Source organism: Pelophylax lessonae (genome assembly GCF_965119305.1).
Source record: "Pelophylax lessonae genome assembly, chromosome: 8".
Lineage (NCBI taxonomy): Eukaryota > Metazoa > Chordata > Amphibia > Anura > Ranidae > Pelophylax > Pelophylax lessonae.
In genome coordinates, this window is record NC_138775.1 from 296,353,353 (window position 1) to 296,375,477 (window position 22,125).

The following is a 22,125-nucleotide window of genomic DNA, read 5'->3' on the forward strand; positions in this document are numbered from 1 at the left end:
ATTTTTCGCAAATTTTTCGCTCTTTTTTTTATTAATATCACAAAAAATAAAAAGCGCAGAGGTGATCAAATACCACCAAAAGAAAGCTCTTTTTGTGGGGAAAAAAGGACGTAAATTTTATTGCATGACCGCGCAATTGTCATTTAAAGTCACGCAGTGCCAAGTTGAAAAAAGTGGCCTGGTCATTGAGCAGCAGAATCTTCCCGGGGTAAAGTGGTTAAAGAGGGGCGGGAACAGCGAAAAAGGAATTTCCCAAGGCTAATTATAGCCAACCAGGTAACAAGGAGCTCAACCAAAACAACTGGAGCTCACCTGAAAAAAACAATGCACCCTCAAAGAGGACCAGGTCCTCCAAACAGCAGCCTGCAAAACCATGCGGCCAAAGGAGATGCCAACACATCCACTTTATAGAACTGCACTGACGACCAGGTGGCCACCTTGCAAACCTGCATCACTGACGCCTGAGGACGGAAGGCCCAAGAGGCACTGAGTGCCCGAGTAGAGTGCGCCTTGACAGGGAAAGGAGGAACCTGACCCCTGATGGAATAGACCTGAACCACCGATGGAATAGACCTGAACCACCGATGGAATAGACCTGAACCATTGATGGAATAGACCTGAACCACCGATGGAATAGACCTGAACCACCGATGGAATAGACCTGAACTACCGATGGAATAGACCTGAACCACCGATGGAATAGACCTGAACCACCGATGGAATAGACCTGAACCATTGATGGAATAGACCTGAACCACCGATGGAATAGACCTGAATCGGCGATGGAATAGACCTGAACCACCGATGGAAAAGACCTGAACCACCGATGGAATAGACCTGAACTGCCAATGGAATAGACCTGAACCGCCAATGGAATAGACCTGAACCATTGATGGAATAGACCTGAACCACCGATGGATTAGACCTGAACCACCGATGGATTAGACCTGAACCACCGATGGAATAGACCTGAACCGCCAATTGAATAGACCTGAACCATTGATGGAATAGACCTGAACCATTGATGAAATAGACCTGAACCATTGATGGAATAGACCTGAACCATTGATGGAATAGACCTGAACCATTGATGGAATAGACCTGAACCATTGATGGAATAGACCTGAACCATTGATGGAATAGACCTGAACCATTGATGGAATAGACCTGAACCATTGATGGAATAGACCTGAACCACCGATGGAATAGACCTGAACCATTGATGGAATAGACCTGAACCATTGATGGAATAGACCTGAACCATTGATGGAATAGACCTGGACCACCGATGGAATAGACCTGAACCACCGACGGAATAGACCTGAACCACCGACGGAATAGACCTGAACCACCGACGGAATAGACCTGAACCACCATCTGTCTGATCCATCTGGAAATGGTCGCAGAGGAAGACAACCCTTTCCGAAGGCCCATCAGTGAGCACAAATAGTGAGTCTGACTTCCCAAAAGACTTCGTAGCTGCCAGGTACACCCTAATCACCCGGACCACATCCAAGCCATGCAAACAAAGCCTTTGGATTTTGTGGCCTGGGACACAGGGAAGGCAATACAATGTCTTAATTCAAATAAAAATCAAAGACAACCTTTGAGAGGAACGATGGACAGGGGGCGAAGAACCAACTTATCTCTGTGAACCACAAGTAAGGTGAACGACAGGAAAACACCGCCAATTCCGACACCCTGTGAAAGCTACCTAAAAGGTCACCTTCTGGGACAGAGCAAGCAGGGGAATCTCCCGAAGATTCTCAAAAGGAGGCTCCACAGACATGGCCGACGCTGTTAAGACCACCGCAAAATGGCCACCAGACTGCACAAACATGGCCACCGTGCATTGAAGCACAAGGCTACAACAAAATGGCGGCCCTGCGGAGCACCACGAGGCTCCCAGGGACCCAGGAGAGATCCCTAGGCCTCAAGGACAGGCCCAGGCAGGAGGGGGGGCCCTGGCAGGAGTCCCCACCAGGTACAGCCCCCACCCCCACAGCAGATTGTTCGGTTGGCGGTGGCGCACCCCATCGCCATTATAGCACCCCGACCCTACCACCCAAACAGCCCCAGCATATGAGGAGGAGGGCTAGGATGGGGGACAGATGAACGGGGTGCCTGACAAGGAGGGGAACCCGGGGGTCTGACCGTCCCATGTCCACCCCAAAACCCTCCAGGGGGGGGGGGAGGGGGGACAGCTACTTACAATACCAGGAACCAGGCGGGCACCACTCCAGACAGAACCTCCTCTCCATCGAAATGGGGAGGCTGTCAGCCAGGAGGAACGCTGAGACTCGGGCCAAGACCCGGTCGTATGCGACCTCGCAAGGCGTTTAACTCGCAGGCCAGTCCCTGTCCAGTGGGGCTATTTCATGGCCGACCTAGTGCAGAGCTGAGGCCTCCACGCACTCGCTGGCCAGACTGGGGTGACCACTGGATCTAGATTATCCAGTCCATCCCCCAGTCCAGCAGTTGATTGTAGATCTCACAGGAAAAATCCAAGAGGAAAAATTTCTATCTAAAAACATAAAAATTGACCAGAGATCCCAGCAAGGAAGGAGGTCCTTACTCCTGACTAGGCAGAAAAAAACTGAGTACCTATAAGAGAGAGAGAGGGCCTATACCTCCTGGGACCGCCCATAGGCGTAGCCAGATTAATTTTTTTTGCCTAGTGTCCTACTCCTGTAGGGGGCAGTATAACCCAATGGTTAAGAAGATCAGGAGCTGTGTCCGTCAATGAACGAAAGAGAAAGTGGGCGGAGTTTTTTCATCCTTAGTCACGTGATCCTTCTTAGTGTGGAGAATCCAACTCATCAATGCCATTTCACAGCTCTGCTAAGATCATGTAACTGTGATACCCTCCCCCCCCATCATTTACAGTAAAAATCACTTTGTTTGAAAGTTTCATTAACGTTATTTATGAGGTCAGAACTAATGAATCCTATTCATCACCCTCCCCCGCCTGGAGTCTCACTTCTCCTGCTGCATTCTCCACTACATCAAATACATGAGAGATCCCAGCGATGAGGGGGGGGGGGGAATGACCCCCTCATCCTTTATATGAACCCCCCATCCTATATGACACCCCAACCCTATATACAGACCACCCCTTCCCTATCCCATATACGACCCCCAAACCCTAAATACAGACCCCCTCCCCCATATTATATACAGACTCCCCTCCCTACACCATATACCACCCCCAAACCCTAAATACAGACCCCCTCCCCCATATTATATACAGATACCCCTTCCCTACCCCATATACAACCCCCCAAACCCTATATACAGACCCACCTCCCCCATATTATATACAGACCCCCAAACCCTAAATACAGACCCTCCTCCCCCATATTATATACAGATACCCCTTCCCTACCCCATATACAACCCCCCAAACCCTATATACAGACCCCCTCCCCCATATTATATACAGATACCCCTTCCCTACCCCATATACAACCCCCTGAAACCCTATATACAGACCCCCCTCCCTACACCACATACGACCCCAAACCCTATATACAGACCCTCCTCCCCCATATTATATACAGATCCCCCTCCCTACCCAATATACAACCCTCAAACCCTATATACAGACCCCCCTCCCTACACCATATACGACCCCCAAACCCTATATACAGACCCCCCATATTATATACAGACACCCCTTCCCAACACCATATATGACCCCCAAACCCTATATACAGACCCCCCCCCATGTTATATACAGTTGTCCCTTCCCTACACCATATACGACCCCTAAACCCTATATACAGACACACCTCCCCCATATTACATACAGACCCCCCTCCCTACACCATATATGATCCCTAAACCCTATATACAGACCCCCCTCCCTACACCATATATGATCCCTAAACCCTATATACAGACACCCCTTCCCAACACCATATATGACCCCCAAACCCTATATACAGACCCCCCCCCATTATATACAGTTGTCCCTTCCATACACCATATACGACCCCTAAACCCTATATACAGACCCCCCTCCCTACACCATATATGACCTCCAAACCCTATATACAGACGCCCCTTCCCTACAACATATACGATCCCCAAACCCTTATACAGACCCGCTCCCTACACCATATACAACTGCCAAACCCTATATAAAGACCCCCCTCCCCCATATTATATACAGAAACCCCTCCCTTTCCCATATACGACCCCCAAAACCCTATATACAGACCCCCTCCCCCATATTTTATACAGAAAACCCTTCCTTATCCCATATATGACCCCAAAACCCTATATACAGACCCCCTCCCCCATATTTTATACAGAAAACCCTTCCTTATCCCATATATGACCCCAAAACTCTATATACAGACCCCCCTCCCCCATATTTTATACAGAAAACCCCTTCCTTTTACCATATATGACTCCCCCTAATCCTATATACAGGCTCCTTCCCCCATATTATATACAGAAACCCCTTCCCTATCCCATATACGACCCCCGAACAATATATACAGACCCCCCCCCCCCATAAAGACTGGGTAAAATAAGTATTGAACACGTCACCATTTTTCTAGGTAAATCTATTGGTAAAGGCGCTATTGGCAATTTTCCCCAATCCATCCAATCCATACAAAGACACCGAAACAAATCCATTCAGAAATGAAGTTCTGTGTAATAAAATGGAATGGCACGACGGGGAAAAAGTATATGAAGAAAGGGAGGTGCAAAAAGGTAATGACAACTTCAAGACGCAGGCTTCTATTTGGAGAAACGAGTCGCAGGCGTTGCTCAGGTGTGATTTCGGCCAATTCTTCCACACAAATCTTGAAGGTTCCGTGGGGCCTCTTCTATGAACTCCAATCTTTGGTTCTTTCCATAGATTTTCTATTGGGTTCCATCCAGTGATTGGCTGAGCCAATCCAGCACTTTATTTTCTTTCTTTGAAGTTGAGAGTTTCCTTGGCTTTGTGTTTGGGATGATTGTCCTGCTGAAATGTCCTCCCTCGTTTCATCTCCATCATCATGGTCGATGGCCGCAGATTTTCATCACCATTTATTCTTCCTTCTAGGATATGAAGTTTGCCGGTACCGTATGCTGAAAAACAGCCCCGCCCACACCATGATGTTCCCGCCTCCAAACCTCACTTTTGGTATGGGGGTGTTTTTGGGGTGATGTACACCATGTTTGGAGGTCACATGGGCACACCACCCCAAAAACACCCCCATACCAAAAGTGAGGTTTGGAGGCGGGAACATCATGGTGTGGGCGGGGCTGTTTTTCAGCATATGGCCTCCAAAGAGTTAAATTGTGGTCTCATTCTCCCCAATATTTCACAGGATTGTCTAAATGTTGTGCAGCAAACTTTAACCTGTTCCTGACCGCCCGCCGTAGTTATATGGCGTCAGACAGCCACTCCCAGGCAAATCGTCGAGGCTAGGGGGCGAGCGCGCACCGCCGCGCTCCTGCCCCCCGCTTGTCAGCGGGTAAGCCGATGCATGGGGCAGGCGGCTCCGATTGCCACCTGACACCCGCGATCGTTCCCCGCTGAGAGAGAAGGACGGTCGGATGTTGTAAACACAGCTGACCGTTCTTCTCCCTGGAATGATCACAGAGCACCTGTGATCCTTCTATATAGGATTACAGGTCTCTATGGTCATTTCAGAAGCCACGCCCCCCACAGTTAGAATCACTCCCCTAGGCTCACATTTAACCAATTGATCACCCACAGGGTTAACCCCTTCCCTGCCAGTGTCATTATTAGGCTCCATGTACACGGGACGTTGTTAAAAGTCCCTTTGAATGTTGGAATTTTTAGGACGTTTGAAACGTCCGTTCAGTCGCGTTTGTACCTGCGTTTAGTGGGCGTTTAGGGGCGTTTGCGTTTAGAAGCGTTCCTAGAGGTCAAAAAAATTATTCCCCTTTAAAATGGAAAAACGCGAACGCCAAATGCGGGTCATCGCGTTCAGACGCGTTCGGATGCGTTTGTGCGTTTGAAACGCCGGGAAACACACGTTCGAACGCAAATAATTGCGTTCTAAAAACAGTCCCTGAACGCAACTGCCCGCAAACGAACGCAAACGACCTGGTGTACATGGACAGATAAGATAAAATGTAGATGGGTTCAGGGGCTTCTGAAAAAAACGCCCAACTGCTCCTAAACGGCCATTTCCAGCGTCCCGTGTACATGGAGCCTTACAGTGACAGTGCATATTTTTAGCACTGATTACTGTAGTGATGTCACTGGTCCCCCCCCAAAAGTGTAAAAAATGTCAGTTAGGGGTCCGATCTGTCCGCCGCAATGTCGCAGTCCCGCAAAAAAAAAAAAAAAAAAAAAAAAAGAAAAACGCAGATCGCCGCCATTACTAGTAAAAAAACAAAAAAAAAAATGACCCGTCTTTCCCGTAGTTTGTAGACGCGATAACTTTTGCGCAAACCAATCAAAATACGTTTATTGCGATTTTTTTTACCAAAAATATGTAGCAGAAAACAAATTGGCCTAAAATGTTAAAAAATTTAGATTTTTACATTTTTTTTTTTTGGGGAAATTCATATGGCAGAAAATGAAAAAATTTTTTTTTTCAGAATTGTTGCTCTTTTTTTGTTTATAGCGCAAAAAATAAAAAAAATAAAAAATTACACAGGTGATCGAATACCACCCAAAGAAATCTCTATTTGTGGTTAAAAAAAAAGGACGTCAATTTTATTTGGGTACAGCGTCGCACGACCGCACAATTGTCTGTTAAAGTAACGTAGTGCCGAATCACAAAAACATGGCCTGGTCATTAACCACTTAAGCCCCGGAGGATTTGGCTGCTCAAAGACCAGGGCCTATTTTGCGATTCGGCACTGCGTGACTTTAACGGACAATTGCGCGGTCGTGCGACGCTGTACCTAAACGAATTTGGCGTCCTTTTTTTCCCACAAACAGAGCTTTCTTTTGGTGGTATTTGATCACCTGTGCGATTTTTACTTTTTGCGCTATAAACAAAAAAAAAAAAGAGACAATTCTGAAAAAAAAACAATATTTTTTTTATATGAAATTCCCCCAAAAAAATGTAAAAATCGAAATTTTTTAACATTTTAGGCCAATTTGTTTTATGCTACATATGTTTGGTAAAAAAAAAAAAAATCACAATAAGCGTATTTTGATTGGTTTGCGCAAAAGTTATTGCGTTTACTAACTAAGGGAAAGATTTTTGTCGTTTTTGTTGTTTTTTTTTTTAACGAGTAATGGCGGCGATCTGCGATTATTTTTGCGGGACTGCGACATTGCGGCGGACAGATCGGACCCTTGACATTTTTGACACTTTTGGGGGTACCAGTGACATTACTGCAGTAATCAGTGCTAAAAATATGCACCGTTACTGTAAAAATGACACTGGCAGGGAAGGGGTTAATTTTATTGGTGATCAAGGGGTTAAGTGTGTCCCTAGGGGCGTGATTCTAACTGTAAAGGGGCGTGGCTTGTGATGTAACCACAGAGACATACGATCCTACATAGCAGGATCACATAGCCTCTGTACTTACATCAGGGAGAATGACAGACGGCTTTGTTTACATCAGCCGCCTGCCTTTCTCTCTCTCCAGCGGGAGATTGCGAGTGGCCGAAGGACATCGGAGCCGCTGGTCACTGGCGCGGGGATGGCTGTGAATGAGCGGGGGCGGGGCGTGCGCTCGCCCCCTAGAGGCTCCTGGGCGAGCGAAGTAGCGAAGTAGCCCTAAGTCGTTTTGCCTGTACGGGGCTGACTGCCGCAGTAAATAGTCATTCGGCCGTCGGCAAGCGGTAAAGGGGGGAAATCCTTCCGGGCTTAACGTGGTTAAATGACCTTCAGCAATGGAGTCTTGTGGGGTGAGCGTGCGCACAGGCCATGGCGGGGGAGGGCATTACTTATTGTCCCTGCTAATTCCAGGTCTTTCTGAAGCTCTCCACATGCACCCTCGGACAACTCTTCTGATAATTCTTCTCCTTCTGTAGAAATCCTGGGAGGAGCAGCTGGTGATGGTTTCTGGTGAAATGAAGTTCTTTCCATTTCCGGACTATGGCCCCAACAGTGCTCACATTCAGAAATTTAGAAATCTTTCCGTAACCAATGCCATCAGAATGTTTTACAACAATAAGGTGGTGAAGGTCCTGAGAGAGCTCTGTGCTTTTACCCAGATGAGATGTTTCTTGTGGGACACCTCGGTAATGAGACATCTTTTATAGGCCATCATCAGAGACTGAACCGGCTGATATTAATCTGCACTGACAAGGGGGCCGGATTGATTTCTAATTACTGATAGAAAGCCGAGACACCGACTGAAATCTATGTCTTTTTGCACCTCCCTTTCTTCATGTGTTCAATACTTCTTCCCTTTGTCCTTCCATTTTATTACACAGAACTTCATTTCTGAACGGATTTGTTTCGGTGTCTTTGTATGGATTGGATGGGTTGGGGGAAGTTTCATGTCCAAAGCACCTTTACCAATAGATTTACCTAGAAAAATGGTGACGTGTTCAATACTGTATGACCCCCTCCCCCGATATATACAGAATCCCCTTCCCTATCCCATATACAACACCCCCAATCCTAAATACAGACCCCCTCCTCCATATATAATCCCTCCATCCTATATACAGACCCCCCTCCCCCATATTATATACAGAAACCCCTTCCCTATCCCATATACAACACTCCCAATCCTATATACAGACCCCCTCCCCCATATATGACCCCCCAATCCTATATACAGACCCCCTCCCCCATATATGACCCCCCAATCCTATATACAGACCCCCTCCCCCATATATAACCCCCAATCCTATATACAGACCCCTCCCCCATATATGACCCCCCAATCCTATATACAGACCCCCTCCCCCATATATGACCCCCAATCCTATATACAGACCCCTCCCCCATATATGACCCCCCAATCCTATATACAGACCCCCTCCCCCATATATGACCCCCAATCCTATATGCAGACCCCCTTCCCCCATATATGACCCCCCAATCCTATATACAGACCCCCTTCCCCCATATATGACCCCCCAATCCTGTATGCAGACCCCCTTCCCCCATATATGACCCCCAATCCTATATACAGACCCCCTTCCCCCATATATGACCCCCAATCCTATATACAGACCCCCTTCCCCCATATATGACCCCCCAATCCTATATACAGACCCCCTCCCCCATATATGACCCCCAATCCTATATACAGACCCCCCTTCCCCCATATATGACCCCCCAATCCTTTATACAGACCCCCTCCCCCATATATATGACCCCTCCCCCATATATGACTCCCCAATCCCATATACAGACCCCTTCCCCCATATATGACCCCCCCCAATCCAATATACCTACCCCCTCCCCCATATATGACCCCCCAATCCTTTATACAGACCCCCTTCCCCCATATATGACCCCCCAATCCTATATACAGACCCCCTCCCCCATATATGACCCCCAATCCTATATACAGACCCCCCTTCCCCCATATATGACCCCCAATCCTATATACAGACCCCCTTCCCCCATATATGACCCCCAATCCTATATACAGACCCCCTTCCCCCATATATGACCCCCAATCCTATATACAGACCCCCTCCCCCATATATGACCCCCCAATCCTATATACAGAACCCCCTTCCCCCATATATGACCCCCAATCCTATATACAGACCCCCCTTCCCCCATATATGACCCCCAATCCTATATACAGACCCCCTTCCCCCATATATGCCCCCCAATCCTATATACAGACCCCCTTCCCCCATATATGACCCCCCAATCCTACATACAGACCCCCTTCCCCCATATATGACCCCCCAATCCTATATACAGACCCCCTCCCCCATATATGACCCCCAATCCTATATACAGACCCCTCCCCCATATATGACCCCCGATCCTATATACAGACCCCTCCCCCATATATGACCCCCCAATCCTATATACAGACCCCCTTCCCCCATATATGACCCCCCAATCCTATATACAGACCCCCTCCCCCCATATATGACCCCCCAATCCTATATACAGACCCCCTCCCCCATATATGACCCCCAATCCTATATACAGACCCCTCAATCCTATATACAGACCCCCTTCCCCCATATATGACCCCCCAATCCTATATACAGACCCCTCCCCCATATATGTCCCCCCCAATCCTATATGCAGACCCCCTCCCCCATATATGACCCCCAATCCTATATATAGACCCCCCTTCCCCCATATATGACCCCCAATCCTATATACAGACCCCCTTCCCCCATATATGACCCCCAATCCTATATACAGACCCCCTTCCCCCATATATGACCCCCCAATCCTATATACAGAACCCCTCCCCCATATATGACCCCCCAATCCTATATACAGACCCCCTCCCCCATATATGACCCCCAATCCTATATACAGCCCCCCCCCTTCCCCCATATATGTCCCCCCAATCCTATATACAGACCCCTCCCCCATATATGTCCCCCCCCAATCCTATATGCAGACCCCCTCCCCCATATATGACCCCCAATCCTATATGAAGACCCCCTTCCCCCATATATGACCCCCAATCCTATATACAGACCCCCATATATGACCCCCAATCCTATATACAGACCCCTCCCCCATATATGACCCCCCAATCCTATATACAGACCCCCTCCCCCATATATGACCCCCAATCCTATATACAGACCCCCCTTCCCCCATATATGACCCCCAATCCTATATACAGACCCCCCTTCCCCCATATATGACCCCCCAATCCTATATACAAACCCCCTCCCCCATATATGACCCCCAATCCTATATACAGACCCCCCTTCCCCCATATATGACCCCCCAATCCTATATACAGACCCCCTTCCCCCATATATGCCCCCCAATCCTATATACAGACCCCCTTCCCCCATATATGACCCCCCAATCCTATATACAGACCCCCTTCCCCCATATATGACCCCCCAATCCTATATACAGACCCCCTCCCCCATATATGACCCCCAATCCTATATACAGACCCCTCCCCCATATATGACCCCCCAATCCTATATACAGACCCCCTCCCCCCATATATGACCCCCCAATCCTATATACAGACCCCCTCCCCCATATATGACCCCCAATCCTATATACAGACCCCTCCCCCATATATGACCCCCCAATCCTATATACAGACCCCCTTCCCCCATATATGACCCCCCAATCCTATATACAGACCCCTCCCCCATATATGTCCCCCCCAATCCTATATGCAGACCCCCTCCCCCATATATGACCCCCAATCCTATATACAGACCCCTCCCCCATATATGTCCCCCCAATCCTATATGCAGACCCCTCCCCCATATATGACCCCCCCAATCCTATATACAGACCCCCTTCCCCCATATATGACCCCCCAATCCTATATACAGACCCCCTTCCCCCATATATGACCCCCCAATCCTATATACAGACCCCCTCCCCCATATATGACCCCCAATCCTATATACAGACCCCTCCCCCATATATGACCCCCCAATCCTATATACAGACCCCCTTCCCCCATATATGACCCCCCAATCCTATATACAGACCCCCTTCCCCCATATATGACCCCCCAATCCTATATACAGACCCCCTCCCCCATATATGACCCCCAATCCTATATACAGACCCCTCCCCCATATATGACCCCCCAATCCTATATACAGACCCCCTCCCCCATATATGACCCCCAATCCTATATACAGACCCCCTTCCCCCATATATGACCCCCCAATCCTATATACAGACCCCTCCCCCATATATGTCCCCCCCAATCCTATATGCAGACCCCCTCCCCCATATACAGACCCCTCCCCCATATATGTCCCCCCAATCCTAACTGCAGTCAAGCCATCAGACAGTTCCATATTAGTGGTCATGCTATCAGACAAGTTTTTTTTGTGTTGGAAATTTAAAGATACAGAGCCCCAAATATCACCCCTTAGGCTACAAATTGACATTTTCGCAATACTTCAAAATGGATCAGACATGAAATCTTGGGGCTCTGTATCTTTAAATTTCCACAGTAAAATCCCCCCGTATTGTAAGATATGGTAGAGGGGGGAGGGGTGACACATTTGTGTAATAATTATTTTGTAGGTTACAATCTGCTGTACATTGTGTCAAATAAAGTTTCCGTCTACAATTTCCAACACAAAAAAAACTTGTCTGATAGCATGACCACTAATATGGAACTGTCTGATGGCCGGACTGCAGTCCAATCCCATATACAGACCCCTCCCCCCATATACAGACCCCTCCCCCCATATACAGACATCTCCCCCATATACAGACATCTCCCCCCATATACAGACATCTCCCCCCATATACAGACATCTCCCCCCATATACAGACACCTCCCCCATATACAGACACCTCCCCCCATATACAGACACCTCCCCCCCCATATACAGACATCTCCCCCCATATACAGACACCTCCCCCATATACAGACACCTCCCCCCATATACAGACATCTCCCCCCATATACAGACATCTCCCCCATATACAGACATCTCCCCCCATATACAGACACCTCCCCATATAGACACCTCCCCCCATATACAGACACCTCCCCCCATATACAGACATCTCCCCCCCATATACAGACATCTCCCCCCATATACAGACACCTCCCCCCATATACAGACACCTCCCCCCATATACAGACATCTCCCCCCATATACAGACACCTCCCCCCATATACAGACATCTCCCCCATATACAGACACCTCCCCCATATACAGACACCTCCCCCCATATACAGACACCTCCCCCCCATATACAGACACCTCCCCATATACAGACACCTCCCCCCATATACAGACACCTCCCCCCATATACAGACACCTCCCCCCCATATACAGACACCTCCCCCCCATATACAGACATCTCCTCCATATACAGACACCTCCCCCCATATACAGACACCTCCCCCCATATACAGACATCTCCCCCCATATACAGACACCTCCCCCCATATACAGACATCTCCCCCCATATACAGACACCTCCCCCCATATACAGACATCTCCCCCATATACAGACACCTCCCCCATATACAGACATCTCCCCCCCATATACAGACATCTCCCCCCCATATACAGACACCTCCCCCATATACAGACACCTCCCCCATATACAGACACCTCCCCCCATATACAGACACCTCCCCCATATACAGACATCTCCCCCCATATACAGACATCTCCCCCCATATACAGACACCTCCCCCCATATACAGACACCTCCCCCCCATATACAGACACCTCCCCCCCATATACAGACATCTCCTCCATATACAGACACCTTCCCCCATATACAGACACCTCCCCCCATATACAGACATCTCTCCCCATATACAGACATCTCCCCCCATATACAGACACCTCCCCCATATACAGACATCTCCCCCATATACAGACACCTCCCCCCATATACAGACCCCTCCCCCCATATACAGACACCTCCCCCATATACAGACACCTCCCCCCATATACAGACACCTCCCCCATATACAGACACCTCCCCCCATATACAGACACCTCCCCCCATATACAGACACCTCCCCCCATATACAGACATCTCCCCCATATACAGACACCTCCCCCCATATACAGACACCTCCCCCCATATACAGACACCTCCCCCCATATACAGACACCTCCCCCCATATACAGACACCTCCCCCCATATACAGACACCTCCCCCCATATACAGACACCTCCCCCCATATACAGACATCTCCCCCCATATACAGACACCTCCCCCCATATACAGACATCCCCCTCCTTGGCAGAGATTGCAGAGAAAAACCCGGGAACAGACCTTCCCTGTAGAGCAGACACATTGGATGTGATGAGTTCTATCCACTTCCTGTACTTCTCTGTACCATGTGACCAAACAGTCACATGGTCTGTGACATCACCGTAATAAGAGATGTAAGCAAGTTTTACAGCTCTTACTATTGCATTGGTACGCTAGTGCTGTGGTTAGCTAACTGGGCTCCGATGGCTCAATGGGCTTGCTTCTGGGGGCGCTCCGGGTTCGAATCCTGGCCAATGCAACCAAAAAATTTTTTTTTTTTTTATCAAGTTCCAGATAGCAGTTTGTAAAATGAAGCTTTAATTGCTATAATGCGCATTTATGAAAAGCGATCTTCATAAATGCGCATTATAGCAATTAAAGCTTCATTTTACAAAGTGCTTCACATCTATGGGGAGATGTCTGTATATGGGGGGAGGTGTCTGTATATGGGGGGAGGTGTCTGTATATGGGGGGAGGTGTCTGTATATGGGGGGAGGTGTCTGTATATGGGGGGAGGTGTCTGTATATGGGGGAGGTGTCTGTATATGGGGGGAGGTGTCTGTATATGGGGGGAGGTGTCTGTATATGGGGGACTGTATATGGGGGGAGATGTCTGTATATGGGGGAGGTGTCTGTATATGGGGGGAGGTGTCTGTATATGGGGGGAGGTGTCTGTATATGGGGGAGGTGTCTGTATATGGGGGGAGGTGTCTGTATATGGGGGGAGGTGTCTGTATATGGGGGGAGGTGTCTGTATATGGGGGGAGGTGTCTGTATATGGGGGGAGGTGTCAGTATATGGGGGGAGATGTCTGTATATGGGGGAGGTGTCTGTATATGGGGGAGGTGTCTGTATATGGGGGAGATGTCTGTATATGGGGGAGGTGTCTGTATATGGGGGAGGGGTCTGTATATGGGGGAGGGGTCTGTATATGGGGGGGATGTCTGTATATGGGGGGGATGTCTGTAGCTGTATATGGGGGGGGATATGTCCCTCGCTGTGTATGTGGGGGGGGGGGGGAAGATCCTATATACAGACCCCTCCCCCCATATATGTCCCCCCAATCCTATATACAGACCCCTCCCCCATATATGTCCCCCAATCCTATATACAGACCCCTCCCCCATATATGACCCCCCAATCCTATATACAGACCCCATATATGACCCCCCAACCCAGACTGGCTTCCTGCTGAGATTGGGGTGTTTGGGGTCCTGGAGGGAGGATACAGAGAGCCGACTCTCAGTCAGAAAGTCGGGAGGGGGGGCGGGGTGATGGAGGATTCCTCCCTCCTCTACACCCCACCGATTATCCTTCTCATCCCCATCACTGACAGGCTGGGCACCATGGCCGCACGCTGGTGGGCGGAGCCTCTCGGGCCGGCCGCAGTGCATACTGGGAGATGTAGTTCTCGGGCGGCCAATGGTGACAGGCCGTGTATTGAGCCCCCGGGACGGCGGTGTGAGGGAGGAGGAGCCTCAGCGTACCTGTCCGTGTGTGTGAGCCCGACACCCCGATCACCGAACCCGGTCACCGCTCCGATCTTCACTCACTTCCGGTACGGATCCCCGATCGGGACATACGGGACCACGTGACCTCCCGGCTGACAGGACCCGGATCACGTGACCTCCAGAAGGGGCGGAGCCACATGTGTGTGTGATATAGTCTTACCCACACTATTCTCATCACCATTAGTATTATTATTAGTAGGTTACATTTATTGATTATCATTTATAGTATTCATTTTATTGGAATATCATTGTAATTATTTGTATGATTTATTTTATTATTATTATTATTACCAGCACCAGTATTTTATTTATTAGTAGCAGAAGTATTTTTATTAATTATTCATTATCATTACCGCTATTATTAATATTATCATTAATGGCAACAGGGTAGAATTGATTATTATTATTATTATTATTGTTATTTTTTTATTTTATTTTTTAAAATATTAATATTATTACTAATAATATTAGTGGCATTTTTATTTATTTTTTTATTTTTTCAAGTATTCGTTTTATTCATATTTCAATATAATGGTAATGAATATTCTTTTCGTATTATTGTTGTTTATTGTATTTTTTTATATTATTCTCTTAGATTGTAAGCTCTAACGAGCAGGGCCCTCTGATTCCTCCTGTATTAACCACTTTACCCCCAGCCCTATTTCGGACACTTTTTGTTTACAAGTTAAAACCAGTATTTTTTCCTAGAAAACTACTTAGAACCCCCAAACATTATATATATTTTTTTAGCAAAGACTCTGGAGAATAAAATGTCGGTCATTGCAAAATTTTTTGTCACGCGGTATTTGCGCAGCGGTCTTTAAAACGCCATTTTTTTGGAAAAAATTTGAAAAATCACATTTCACTAATTTAAAAAAATACTAAACAGTAAAGTTAGCCCATTTTTTTTGTATATTGTGAAAGAACATGTCACGCCGAGTAAATAGATACCAAACATGTTACGGTTTAAAATTGCGCCCCCCCGTGGGATGGCGACAAACTACGGTCAATAGAGATCTCAATCTGCGACGCTTTAAATTTATTTAACGGTTACCAGTTTAGAGGTAGAGTGTAGCTCTTTTTTTTAAATTATTGCCCACGCTCTGGCGATCGCGGCGATACCTCACATGTGTGGTTTGAACAGCGATTTCATTTGCGGCTCGACTTGCGTATACGTTTTTTTTTGTGCGCGAGCTAACGGTGACGGGGGCGGCTAAATTTTTTTTTTTTTTTTTTCCTATTTATTTTTTCTTTTTTTTTTAACTTTATTACAGGTTTTTTAAAAAAAAAAAATCTGATCACTTTTATTGCTGTCACAAGCAATGTAAACATCCCTTGTGACAGCAATATGTGTGACAGGTACACTTTATGGAGGGATTGAGGGTCTAAAAGACCCCAAACCCCTCCACTACACTTCCCTGTATGCAAAACGCCAAAAACGGCATTTTTGCATACAGCCGTTTTTTAAATCTGCCGCCTTTTGCGGCACGGTAACCCGGAAGTGACGTCATGGACGCCGCCTCCGGGTTACGTCATCGGAGACCCGATCGATGCCGTTTCCGGCATTCATCGGGACTCCATCCAGCCGGCGGACGTGCCGGCTGGGTGCTCGGGGCTCCCGGTGGGACGGGAGCCCCGAGCAAAGCCGCGGAAGGCGGCGGGAGGGGAGGGGACGTCCCCTCCCGCCCCCCCGGGTAACGATCGAGCGGCTCCCGAGCCGCATCGATCGTTACCGGCGGAAAGCCGACCGCCGGCTTCAAACAACGGTACCGGGATGATGCCTCTAGCTAGAGGCATCATCCCGGTATAACCACTCAAAGTCAGCCGACGTAGATCTACGTGGCTGGTCGTTAAGTGGTTAATTTGTATTGTATTTGTGCTGTCTACCCTCAAGTTGTAAAGCGCTGCGTAAACTGTCGGCTCTATATAAATCCTATATAATAATTATAATATAATAATTTTATTATTATCACTATTTTTCTCATTATTTTTGTTTTGTGTATTGTTACTTTTATTATTATTACCAGCACCACTATCATTATTATAATAGTAGTAATAATATAATAGTATATACAGTGGGTACAGAAAGTATTCAGACCCCCTTAAATTTTTCACTCTTTGTTATATTGCAGCCATTTGCTAAAATCATTTAAGTTCATTCTTCTTCCTCATGAATGTACACATAGCACCCCATACTGACAGAAAAACACAGAATTGTTGACATTGTTGCAGATTTATTAAAAAAGAAAAACTGAAATATCACATGGTCCTAAGTATTCAGACCCTTTGCTGTGACACTCATATATTTAACTCAGGTGCTTTCCATTTCTTCTGATCATCCTTGAGATGGTTCTACACCTTCATTTGAGTCCAGCTGTGTTTGATTATACTGATTGGACTTGATTAGGAAAGCCACACACCTGTCTATATAAGACCTTCCAGATCACAATGCATGTCAGAGCAAATGAGAATCATGAGGTCAAAGGAACTGCCTGAAGAGCTCAGAGACAGAATTGTGGCAAGGCACAGATCTGGCCAAGGTTACAAAAAGATTTCTGCTGCACTTAAGGTTCCTAAGAGCACAGTGGCCTCCATAATCCTCAAATGGAAGACGTTTGGGACGACCAGAACCCTTCCTAGAGCTGGCCGTCTGGCCAAACTGAGCTATCGGGGGAGAAGAGCCTTGGTGAGAGAGGTAAAGAAGAACCCAAAGATCACTGTGGCTGAGCTCCAGAGATGCAGTCAGGAGATGGGAGAAAGTTGTAGAAAGTCAACCATCACTGCAGCCCTCCACCAATCGGGGCTTTATGGCAGAGTGGCCCGACGGAAGCCTCTCCTCAGTGTAAGACACATGAAAGCCCGCATGGAGTTTGCTAAAAAAAACACCTGAAGGACTCCAAGATGGTGAGAAATAAGATTCTCTGGTCTGATGAGACCAAAATAGAACTTTTTGGCCTTAATTCTAAGCGGTATGTGTGGAGAAAACCAGGCACTGCTCATCACCTGTCCAATACAGTCCCAACAGTGAAGCATGGTGGTGGCAGCATCATGCTGTGGGGGTGTTTTTCAGCTGCAGGGACAGGACGACTGGTTGCAATCGAGGGAAAGATGAATGCGGCCAAGTACAGGGATATCCTGGACAAAAACCTTCTCCAGAGTGCTCTGGACCTCAGACTGGGCCGAAGGTTTACCTTCCAACAAGACAATGACCCTAAGCACACAGCTAAAATAACGAAGGAGTGGCTTCACAACAACTCCGTGACTGTTCTTGAATGGCCCAGCCAGAGCCCTGACTTAAACCCAATTGAGCATCTCTGGAGAGACCTAAAAATGGCTGTCCACCAACGTTTACCATCCAACCTGACAGAACTGGAGAGGGTCTGCAAGGAGGAATGGCAGAGGATCCCCAAATCCAGGTGTGAAAGACTTGTTGCATCTTTCCCAAAAAGACTCCTGGCTGTATTAGATCAAAAGGGGGCTTCTACTAAATACTGAGCAAAGGGTCTGAATACTTAGGACCATGTGATATTTCAGTTTTTCTTTTTTAATAAATCTGCAACAATGTCAACAATTCTGTGTTTTTCTGTCAGTATGGGGTGCTATGTGTACATTCATGAGGAAGAAGAATGAACCTAAATGATTTTAGCAAATGGCTGCAATATAACAAAGAGTGAAAAATTTAAGGGGGTCTGAATACTTTCCGTACCCACTGTATAGTATAATAGTATATAGTATATAATAGTAATTGTAATGATGTCGTGCCCGGAGTACCCTAAAAGCTGCCACGGGCAGCCATCTTGTTCAGTGACACAGGCAGCATTCCAGTTTAAGCTGTAGCTCAGCAGATATATTTCCTTCCCCCCCTCTCTCTCACTCAAAGTAGCCCCCACCTTCCCCTTGGCATTAGTATGCAAGGCCTCAAAAGAGTGCCTTATCTTAAATCACATCCGGGCTGGCAGGTTGTAAAGTCTTATCTGCCCTTCTAGCAGGAGTTGGGTCTCCGAGGACAGCATGGGGTCTGAGCAGATGTCCAGTGAAGCTGCCTTGTAAATTCCCCAAGCCAAATTGTTAATTTACATCTCACAATCCATTCTCAAATCATACCTTTTTACCCGAACATAACACATTGACAAAAAGTAGATATTTGGATGCCCCATAACATACCGATCCTATTAAGATCAAACATGAACACCTTCATGCCTAGGAAAGACAAGCTAGCGATCAGATGCCTTACAGGTCAGAGGTTATTCCGAAATAACCCGTGTTTAGTGTCTGTAGAAAACAGATTAAATATCGTACAATCCAATGACAGTTTCAAGCATGTAACCGTTACATATTTCCAGATACGAGTTATTTTAATACTCTGTCTAAACGGGATGTGTCTTAGCAATTGTGAGCCTCCAAGGGGGCGGCCCATGGACTCAGAGCCTATTGGCCAAGTACTTCTGGTGACACCCCCTGGAGGGTCAGAGAAAAAGGACAGGAACTGATAGAGAGCCAGTTCTCATCCTACCATCCAAGCCATAACATCGCTCAAGGGGAACCAGGACCATTTTAATGCAAGTATTTTCATTCTTTATCTTCATATTTCTAATTACTGTATTGTGTCTCTATTTCTTCGTAACCCATTTTTCTGTAAATATTTTTATTTGCACCAATCTTCACCTTTCTTATAATTAAACCTTATTTTAAAAAGTGTTAATTTTGTCTCTAAGCTCTTAAACGCAAACTGACCCAAAAGAACCTGCCTCCTGAAAGAGCGCTACTGTTTAGGATAAATCATTTGGACACTCCTGTCTGAGGTGACAGTGTGTGTTACAGACAGTTATTCTAAAGTCATAATTGATATTTGTAAAATCACGAGCGTCCGCTGGGCTCATTCAAACGTAGCGGTGGTGGCAGAGAAAGGGTTAATCGTTTAATTAACCCGGTGACAATCGCTCTCAGTCTGCTGGCATCTAGATTGTGGTCCCGCAAGCTGGACAATCTGTGTGCTGGGTGCAGCTGAGAGTGGCATTGTTACGCAGGGTGTGAGATTGCTTGGCTTTTGGTCACGAGGTGGATGAGAAGGCCAGGGGTCTGATACCCGCCACCGTCACAGTAATAGTAGTATTTTTGTTTACTAATCATTAACATTACTGCTATTATTATTTTTATTAATTGTTTTTAGTAGCAACAGCGTAGCATTTATTATCACTATTGTTAGTATTCTAGCTAGCAGCAGAGTATTTACTTGGTTATAGAACAGAATATTATCATTATTGTTGTTAATAATAATAATAATTGGTAGTAGTAGTAGTAAAAGTAATATTTAAAATTTTGTATTATTATCACCACTATTAGTAGTGGTATATTTACCGGGTATTATGTTTAGTATTATTCATATTCGATTGTTGTTGTGGTTTTTATCATTATAATAATTGTTGGTATTGTTATTTTTGTTTTATGTTTTTTTTCCATTACCTTTATTAATATTTGTAATATTATTAGTATTGTTGTTATTTTTTGTTTTTTTAATTATCATTATCACTCATAATATTTGTATTATTATTTTTATTATCACAAATATTTTTGGTAGTATCTTTATTTATTTTTAGTATTAGTATAATTCCCCTCCACTATAATTAGTATAATTAATATTAGAATATAATTATTATTATTTGTATTATTGTTGTTATTTTTAATAATTGTTTTACTATTTTTATCCCCACTGCTGTATTTTTGTTGTTATTTTTACCACCACCAGTACTAATATTATTATTAATTGGAGAGAGAATAAAAGGGACCTGGACCTGTGCCGCATCCGGGTAAGTACTAGAAAAGAGGAATGCAGGAGCATTATGCCACTATTTCTGTGACTCTGTACAACGCATTCCTGAACCCTGCACTCTGTACAACGCATTCCTGAACCCTGCACTCTGTACAACACATTCCTGAACCCTGTACTCTGTACAACGCATTTCTGAACCCGGCACTCTGTACAACACATTCCTGAACCCTGCACTCTGTACAACACATTCCTGAACCCGGCACTCTGTACAACACATTCCTGAACCCTGCACTCTGTACAACGCATTCCTGAACCCTGCACTCTGTACAACACATTCCTGAACCCGGCACTCTGTACAACGCATTCCTGAACCCTGCACTCTGTACAACACATTCCTGAACCCTGCACTCTGTACAACGCATTCCTGAACCCTGCACTATGTACAATACATTCCTGAACCCTGCACTCTGTACAACACATTCCTGAACCCTGCACTCTGTACAACACATTCCTGAACCCTGCACTCTGTACAATGCATTCCTGAACCCTGCACTCTGTACAACACATTCCTGAACCCTGCACTCTGTACAACGCATTCCTGAAACCTGCACTCTGTACAACACATTCCCGAACCCTGCACTCTGTACAACACATTCCTGAACCCTGCACTCTGTACAATACATTCCTGAACCCTGCACTCTGTACAACACATTCCTGAACACGGCACTCTGTACAACGCATTCCTGAACCCTGCACTCTGTACAACACATTCCTGAACCCTGCACTCTGTACAACGCATTCCTGAACCCTGCACTCTGTACAATACATTCCTGAACCCTGCACTCTGTACAACGCATTCCTGAACCCTGCACTCTGTACAATGCATTCCTGAACCCTGCACTCTGTACAACACACTCCTGAACCCTGCACTCTGTACAACGCATTCCTGAACCCTGCACTCTGTACAATACATTCCTGAACCCTGCACTCTGTACAACACATTCCTGAACCCGGC

General features: G+C 46.4%; 1 protein-coding gene across 1 annotated transcript in view; it reads right to left on the minus strand.

The window, feature by feature from the left end:
* EIF2B3 (eukaryotic translation initiation factor 2B subunit gamma) overlaps positions 1-15,441 on the minus strand; it is a 74,296-nt gene extending 58,855 nt beyond the window's left edge. Inside the window, exon 1 of the mRNA XM_082265262.1 lies at positions 15,317-15,441. The gene's annotated coding sequence lies outside the window, so the exon portion shown is untranslated. The remainder of the gene's footprint in view (positions 1-15,316) is intronic.
* Between the last annotated feature and the right edge of the window lie 6,684 nt (positions 15,442-22,125).